Consider the following 8,525-nt stretch of genomic DNA (forward strand, 5'->3'; position numbering starts at 1 on the left):
TCGGAGGAGTGCTTTCACTCTATCGCAGACGGAGTACTGTACTCCATGAGGAGGCGTTGAATCACTCCCTATCTAGAGGGAGCTGTTTTACCCCGGAAAAGGGAGTGCCCAGCGGGACAAGCCAAAACTCTCGCAAAGGGCGTCGGGGCACTCCCTTTGTTCTAAGAGTGTACATATTGTTTCCATATCGTGCATAACGATGCGTATATCAAGGTGTATATCACTATCTGCATTTTCGATCCACGAAACATGTATCGTGTGTTTTAATGAACAAGCTATTGAGCGCAACATCACCATGCAAAATATAAACCTTCGGTGAACTCCGCTTCTCTGGTGTACAGCGCTGCCCTCTAAACCACATGATTAAAGCTAAAGGCAGCATACTTCGCCTGAGCCGCGCAGCGAGGGCAGGCGATCAGGTCGGCGCGTTCTTATTGGTGGAGCGCAGTCACGTGGTGGCGCTGGCACCGTCTTGGCAGAGTCAAGCGATCCAGTATCTGTGCGTAGTCAACTAATAATAATTGTTGGGGTTTAACGTCCCAAAACCACGATATGATTCTGAGGGGCACCGTAGTGGTGGGCTCCGGAAATTTCGACCACCTGGGGTTCTACAACGTGCTCCTAAATTTAAGTATTGGCTTGGTGTGCGACCGATGGTGGCGCTGCGAACGGCGCCTGTATGACGTCAGAGCGGGGATTCGCGCGCTTTCATCTGCTACGTAGGCCCAGCGCCGTGTTGAAACCACCATTGTGGTAAATCTCAACAAAAAAGCAGTTCAATTGGTTATCTTGCGTATGGTGGCTACTTACGTTGTTGCAACAACCATGGGTCTGCTTTTAACGTTCATTTAGAACTAGAGCGCTGTGTTTCTTAGAACGGCGGCCGCTTGTCTCCGCGGCGAGTGCTGCGCAATAGGGAAGTACTGCTGTTTGCCTCAGTGTACTTCGTCCGCTCGTGAAAAAGGCGTTAGCTTTCACAACTACCCTGAGGATCCGAAGCTGAAGAAGGAGTGGATCGTCAAGCTCTGAATGGGAATGCGCCCCACGCTTTCATCGACCGTGTGCAGCAAGCACTTCGCAGACAGTGACTTTTGCTACCCACCGTACGCGCCACTCTTAGGTAAGCTTGTGACCATGTTTAAGCACCTCGCCAATACTTAAGCCGTTTATTGCACGCAGGCTATAAGCATAGGCAACTTACACCAGGTGCGGTGCCGTCCCACAACCTGCCCCTAGAGAAGGAGTCGACGACGAGGCCTCCGAACCGCCTCGCACGTAAGGGCACCTCGTGAGCTCAGCTGAGCGGCGCAGGATATCTGAGACTACGGCTGCATTTGGATAGTGTACATACGTATTTTACTTATGAAGGCAAGCGCGCGCCTAGCAGACTGCTTATCATAAAGTCATAAGCGAAACCTGTTGGCGCTGTTTAGTGCACATTCTCTAAAAGTTTTCACCTGAGGCAGTGCAGACACTTTTTTAAAAGCGGAGCTCTTTGTAATAACGTGAGCAGCAGATAGCATACCAAGAAGCGACTGATAAGTTTATTAGAAGGCGCACCATATATAGGCGCAGAACCACGTGAACGGTCGCACAGGAATGCGCGCACTGGGTGCGCAGTGATATGTGACGTCACGCTACAACGCTCCTTCCCCCTCAGATTACTTTCGAAAGTCACTGGACTGGTATCTGTTCGGGGCATGTCGTACACCTGCACTACGACGCAGAGTTGGAATTTCGGCTGCCGGTGGCGCGTCTTCGGCACCGGGCTGGTCCGCCGAGCCGGAGGCAGCTGTTCCGGCCGTGGGCGATGCCGTTTCCGGAAGAAGAGACGTCGCAGTGTCGGTCGCGGATGGATTCGCGAGAGGCGACCCGGCGACTGGCCCACACGCCATGGGAAGCGTCGGAGTAGTGTCTTGGGATGCCGTTGCAGCTGGTTGGGCCTGCGGACAGCTTGAAGAATCCGGGCTTCCATGGCGGGCTCTGATGTGGTCCGCATACGTAACTCGCACCGCCTGCGACACTTTCACCAGATAGGTTACGGGACTGATAACCTGTGTCACGTCACCATCTTCCCACGACACTGTTTCACCTCGCACAGTCTTCACCCACACAGAGTCCCCCTCTGCAAAACATCGAGAATCCCCCCCGCGACATGTCCTTTCGCACTTTGGTACTTGCTGCTGCTCCCGCATTGAGAGCTCGAAATCTGGTTTTAGCAATGATAGCTTTACTCGCGGCTGTCTTTTCAAAGAACGCCAGGCCTGCGCTGAAACCGCAGCACAGTCACAGCGAAAGCTGGAAGAGCGGCGTTTCTAGAGCCCGTTGTAAGCTCCCTTGGGGCTACAATACAAGTAGACTAGAGAGGTACCCACTACGCCATAAATCACAATTTTTGTGAAGTTGGAAACACCTACTAAGCCATTATTCGTCATTCTGCGGAGAAGCGAGGCACCAGCTACACGTCTGTAAGGCATTATGTGCACTTTGTTGACGCGACGACTGATGACGATGAAGAATTATGGCTCAGCCCTTTGTAATGGGTTGGAAGCTTTAAACGGCCCACCAGTTATGTAATTTGCATTGGGTGACGCCCGCTCGCTATTTCCCTCTCCCGTCATGCTGTATAACATACGTTGACGTGGGAGAGAGACGGGGGCCGGGGGACGAAGAACTTTACTGAGACCCCGAGGAAATGGATCATGCGCTCATGGGCTTCCTTGGCAACCAATCCAAGTGCACTTGCTAGGAACCCACTACACTATAAAGCACTGTAATTTTACTGAGACCCCGAGGAAATGGATCTGCGCTTACAGGCTTCCTTGGCAACCAATACAAGTGCACTTGCGAGGAACCCACTACGCTCTAAATCATTCTAATTTTTGAGAAGTAGGGCAGCAGGCACTGTGCCATTTTTCGTCACTTTACGGAGATCCGTGGTACCTGCTAAACGCATGTAAGGCATTATGCGCACTTTGTTGATGCTGTGCCTGATGACGACGAAGAATTATGGCAGAGATTTTTGTAAGGGGTTGGAAGCATTTCACAACCTACTCGTTGCGCAATTCGCATTGTGTGACGCCTGGTTACAGAATTCGCGTTGTGCGACGCTTAGCTTATTTTACTCTTCTACCACGCTATATTGCATATGCTAATTTGGTTCCTTCCCGACATGAAGCCTGCATAGGACCTTTTGCAAAGCAGTTTCAAGCACCGGCATGGCTCAGAGGTTGAATACTGGGCTCCCACGCAGAGGGCCCCAGGTTCGAACCTCGTTCCATCCTGGAATGTTCTTATTTCGTTTTTTTCTTATTTCGATCGATACTGGTTACGGACACCGGCGGCGGCGGTGGCGGCGGACAACTACGGCGCCAAAAACGGCCGGTGAAATGATCTCATAACAGCTTTCGCTGTAAAATAATTCTGCCGGAGTCTGGCCAGTGGTACTGTGCGGAGTATTCCTGTAACTCATTAGATAGCTGTCCAAACATTCCCGAAATGCGTGTTTCTGGTGGCTAGCTTTGTCCTGCAAGACATGCTTTGACAGTGCTTGTTTGGTAGTCTGCACTAAACGCTCGGCCGCTCCGTTAGAAGCCGCGTGATACGGAGGTGTCTTGACATGCCTTACACCGTTTACACTCAAGAATGTCGCGAACTCTTCGGAAATGAACTGCGGTCCATTATCACTCACCAGTACCTCTGGCAGACCATACGCGGCAAACACACTACGTAGCTTCTCAATGGTTTTGTTAGCAGTAGTGGATGACATAGGCGAGACTTCGATCCATTTCGAGAACGCATCGACGAGAACCAAGAACGCCTGAGAGCCCTTTACAGCATAGTCGACGTGCACGCGTTGCCAGGGCCTTGTGGGATAATTCTATGGTTGCAAAGGAACCGGTGAGGCAGCTCTTTGGACGGCCTGACACACCTGACATTGTCGAACGTAGTTCTCCACCGAAAGGTCGAGGCCAGGCCACCACACAAAGCTTCTTGCTAACGCTTTCATGCGACTAGCTCCCGGGTGGTCCTCGTGCAGTAGCTGCAAGACCTGTAACTGGAGCTTATCAGGTATGATCACCCTTGATCCCCAAGTTATGCATTCTTGCTCTACTGATAGCTCGTCGCGCCGGGAATAAAATGGTCTAAGTGCTTCAGAGCACTCTGAAGGCCATCCATTTAGAGTAAAGTGCGTCACGCGAGACAATGTGGGATCACGTCGTGTGGATCGCGCCACGTCATCCGCTTTGAGGGGCATGCTGTCAAATAGCAAGAGACACTCGGAAGGTTCATCAGTCGCTACAATAGGCCATGGAAGCCGAGACAGAGCGTCAGCCACTTCAACATTTCTTCCTTTTCGGTATTTTAGTTTATATTGGTATGCTGCCAGGGTAATTGCCCATCTTTGCATTCGAGCGGCAGCAAGCGCAGATACCGGCTTGTCGTGGCCTAATATTCCGAGCAGCGGCTGATGATCTGTATAAAGAGTGAACTCCCGTCCATACAAGTAGCGGTGGAATTTTTTTAACCCGAACATCAGTGCTAATGCTTCGCGCTCGCACTGAGCATAGTTCTTCTCTGCTGCTGTAAGTGTTCTAGATGCAAATGCCACTGGCCTTTCGTGTCTCTCTGCGGTCTCATGAAAAATGACAGCACCCAATCCATACGACGAAGCATCACATGTCATAGCAATTGGATCGCCACATCGTAAAAAGTAAGCACATTACTCTTCACAAGTAAGAGTTTCGTACAAGCAAAAGCTTCGCTACACTTCCGTGTCCACGACCACTTTTCGACCTTGCGCAACAGACGGTACAATGGCTCTGCCACGTAGGCAAGGTTACTTAAGAACTTTGCATAAAAGGTTAGCATGCCTAGATAAGCCTTCAGCTCTGTTTGGCAAGTGGGCTCTGGCGCTTCTGTGATCGCCTTTATCTTTTCTTCTGTAGGATAGATGCCTTCGGCGCACACAGTGTGACCGAGATAAGTCACAGTGCTCTGAAAAAAAACGGCACTTTCCCTCTTTCAGTGTCACGTTGTAGTCACTAAGCCGCTGCAGGACTAGTTCCAATGTCTTTTGACAGTCGGCGACGTCTTTTCCCGACACGATGACGTCGTCTATGTAACATCCCACGTGCGGTATGCCTTTGAGCACCTCATCTATGAAGGACTGAAAAATAGCTGGCGCGCTGGCTACCCCAAATGGTAAGCGCTGGAACTCGAACAGCCCCCTGTGCGTATTAATCGTTAGTAGTGGTCGGGACTCGGCAGTGAGCGGAATCTGCTGATACGCGGCCGAAAGATCCAACACACAAAACACTTTGCCGCCAGCTATAGCAGAGAACAAATCTTCCGGTCTAGGCAATGGGTAGTGGTCGGTCTTTAACACAGGATTAATGGTGACTTTGTAGTCCCCGCACAACCTTAGTGAACCATCTTTCTTTTGGATTACGACTACTGGCGTGGCCCAATCGCTCCAATTTACCGGGCGAATAACACCGCCTTTCTAGCTCGCCTTCCACTTTATCTCGAGGCGCAAATGGGACGTTTCTGACCTTGCCAAAAATAGGTGTACAATTCTGGCTTAGAGCTATCTGTGCTTGATAGCTTTTTACTTTGCCGGGTTGCTTGGCAAACACCCATGGAAACTTTTTTTTCACCGCCTCTACCTTGCGAGAGTCGCTTACATTCATAGCAAACACACTTTTCCAGTCAAGCCCGAGCCTCTCAAGCCAACTTCGCCCCATCAGCAATGGCAGTTGCTTGCCGTGATCCTTGACGATAATAGCGGGTAGTCGCAAAGACTTTTCCCATCGTAACAGAAACGTTGCATTGTCCCTTTACTGGAACAGGTTCCCCTGTGTATGTCTTTAGGGTGACTCGAGATGGCTCGCACTTGGACGTGAGGAAATGCGTTCAGCCTCACACTGTCAGGAATTAGTGTTACAGCTGCTCCCGTATCAATCTGCATGCAGAGGTCTCGCCCTGCAACGTTTAGTTGCACTTCATATCCAGAACGCACTGTATTGATAACATGGTAAACATCTAATTCGGAGTCACTATCAGAGCAGTCCACCACGTTTGCCCCGTTGAGGTCTCTGCGATTACGTGGACACATCTTCTGTAGATGGCCGATTTGAGAACAGCTGTTACACTGCACGTTCTTATACCAGCAAACACTAGCCGCATGAGCCTTGCCACATCTTTCGCAAACTCGCTTGGCTTCCTTGAACTTCCGATGCTTCCATTTCTTTTCGCTTTCTTTTCCTCTTATCGCCATGGCATCCAAAGCCGCTTCCTTGCCTTCTGTATGAAGTAACGCTGTCCGTCGCGCAGCCTGCTCTCTGTCCAGGGCTATCTTGCACGCCTTTTCGAAGGTTAAATCTTCTTCACCAAATAGGGCGAGTTGCGTTTCCTTGCGTCTTATGCCTGCCACTATCCTGTTTCGCAGCGCGTCTTGCAGAAACTGACCGAAATCGCACTTCCTTGCTAAATGCTTTAATGCCACTATGAAGTCCTCGACGCTTTCCTGCTCTTCTTGTGCTCGCTTGTTAAATTTGCAACGTTCGGCAATGACCGAGCACTGTGGGCTATAGTGTTTCTTCAACAGCACTGTGACCTCTTCAAAGGACTTGTCCCCAGGAACCGCGGGTACTACCAAACTTGAGCACCTCGTACGTTCGTGGTCCTATCAGGCTCATGAATACTGCGAGCTTCTTTTCCTCTTTGATGTCATTTGCGGTGACGAAGTGCTCAGAACGCTCCAGATAGGACTCGAAATTCTGATCCTTCTCGTCGAACTCGCCTAGCTTGCCTAGTCGCGCCATTGTTCAGTAAAAGTGCAGTATACTTATCGGGTTGCTTTCCCCGACGACTGCGTTGCGTCTTGCCGAAGGTAGCGCCGCCGAGTTCAAACGCCCCAGGCCATGGCTGCTGTTGTTCTGGTCCGTGGCTGTCGACCGCCGACCTTCCGAAATCCTGCTCCGTACTGAGCTAGTGCAAGGAGGCGGATCCCATCCTCGTCGCCAGTATAATAACGTGAGAAGCAGACAGCATACCAAGAAGCGACTGATAAGTTTATTAGAAGGCACACCATATATAGGCGCAGAACCACGTGAACGGTCGCACAGGAATGCGCCCACTGGGTGCGCAGTGATATGTGACGTCACGCTACAACACTCTTTAAGCTTTTCGTTAGGCTGCGTGGCGTTAGCAACGGGTGTTAGCAGACCAACGGGCGTTAGCAGAGATATACGGCCGACGCAATTGGATGAACGAATTTGAAAAAATTGGGGGACGCCTAAGCTTCGCGTTTAAGAGTTGAACGCGATAGCGATATTCTGTTCCTAGTGCGCAGTTCGAACACTACGAGTGTTTAACAGAATGCGCGCACTAAGGTGTGTGCCTTATGTAATGGGTAGCATGCTCTAAACCAGGAGCAATTATGCGCGAGAAACTTTTTCGATGTTGCGATGCACCCACTACGTGGTCCTAAGGGAATACGCGCAGTAATGTGTGTGCCTTTTTTAATGGGTGGCTCTCTTTAAACCACGAAGTCGTTATGATATTGACATGGTGTGACGCCCGATGACAATGTACGCTTGTACCACGCAATATTACTTCGATATTACATCTCGTACTGTGACATCTGTATACAGGACACGTATTTTTGGGAAGCATGAAAGTTACTTTCAATGCAGCTCCAAGCAGAGGCGTGGCTGTGTGGTACCGTACAAAGAACAAAAAAAAATAAATGCTGTATGTATGTACATAGGCAATAAAGAAAGAAAAAAAGCGTGGCTGTGTGGTAGAACACCTGCTTGCCACGCAGACGGCCTGGGTTCGATTCTCACTCGGACCCAACATTTTTATTATTTATTTTATTTGCAGCTTTTTCCATTTTTCGCTCACGGACAAGATGATGATTTTTCGCTCACAACCAACGGCCCCGACGCCGACGGCGGAATTTCTGCGATACGAGCTCTTTAACGCTATCGCGTTAAAACCTGCTAGGAGAGGTTCTTTTCGTCTTGGGGAATCCGCACTGCTGCAGTTTTATATCACTTTTGTGCTAGCTGGGAGGGAGGCGAGACTCTGCTAGGCGAAGGGGAGAGGAGGAGAAGAGAAGTAGACAAGAGGAGAACTAAATAAAACAAAATTAAATTACTTGGCAAGGCGGCATTCGAACCTGCGTACCCACCGTCCGAAGGGGAACGTCGCAACCACTCGGCTATCCGGGCACGCTAGCTGAACAAGCATTTACAGGAACCATATGATTGCGTTGCTATGGGCGAACGAACGAGAAAGAGAAAGAAAGATAAACAGATAGAGAGTATGAAGCAGAGAGAAAGAGAAAAAAAAAGACATAGAGAGAGAGCCTCAACTTGGCTTTCCTAGGCTCAACTTGGCTTTTCCCGACTTAATTGCGGCCCCTATGCTCATGTGGTTTGTTCTAGGCTTAACTGGCTATCTCTAGGCTAGTCTTGGCTGGTACGCTAAGCAGCACTCCTCTGCATTTTCTTCAG

General features: G+C 50.1%; 1 pseudogene; it reads right to left on the minus strand.

Moving 5' to 3' along the window:
- Nucleotides 1-1,661: 1,661 nt before the first annotated feature.
- Nucleotides 1,662-7,016, minus strand: LOC119403210 (uncharacterized; annotated as a pseudogene).
- Between the last annotated feature and the right edge of the window lie 1,509 nt (nucleotides 7,017-8,525).

This window comes from Rhipicephalus sanguineus, chromosome 8 (genome assembly GCF_013339695.2).
Source record: "Rhipicephalus sanguineus isolate Rsan-2018 chromosome 8, BIME_Rsan_1.4, whole genome shotgun sequence".
Taxonomy (NCBI): Eukaryota; Metazoa; Arthropoda; class Arachnida; order Ixodida; family Ixodidae; genus Rhipicephalus; species Rhipicephalus sanguineus.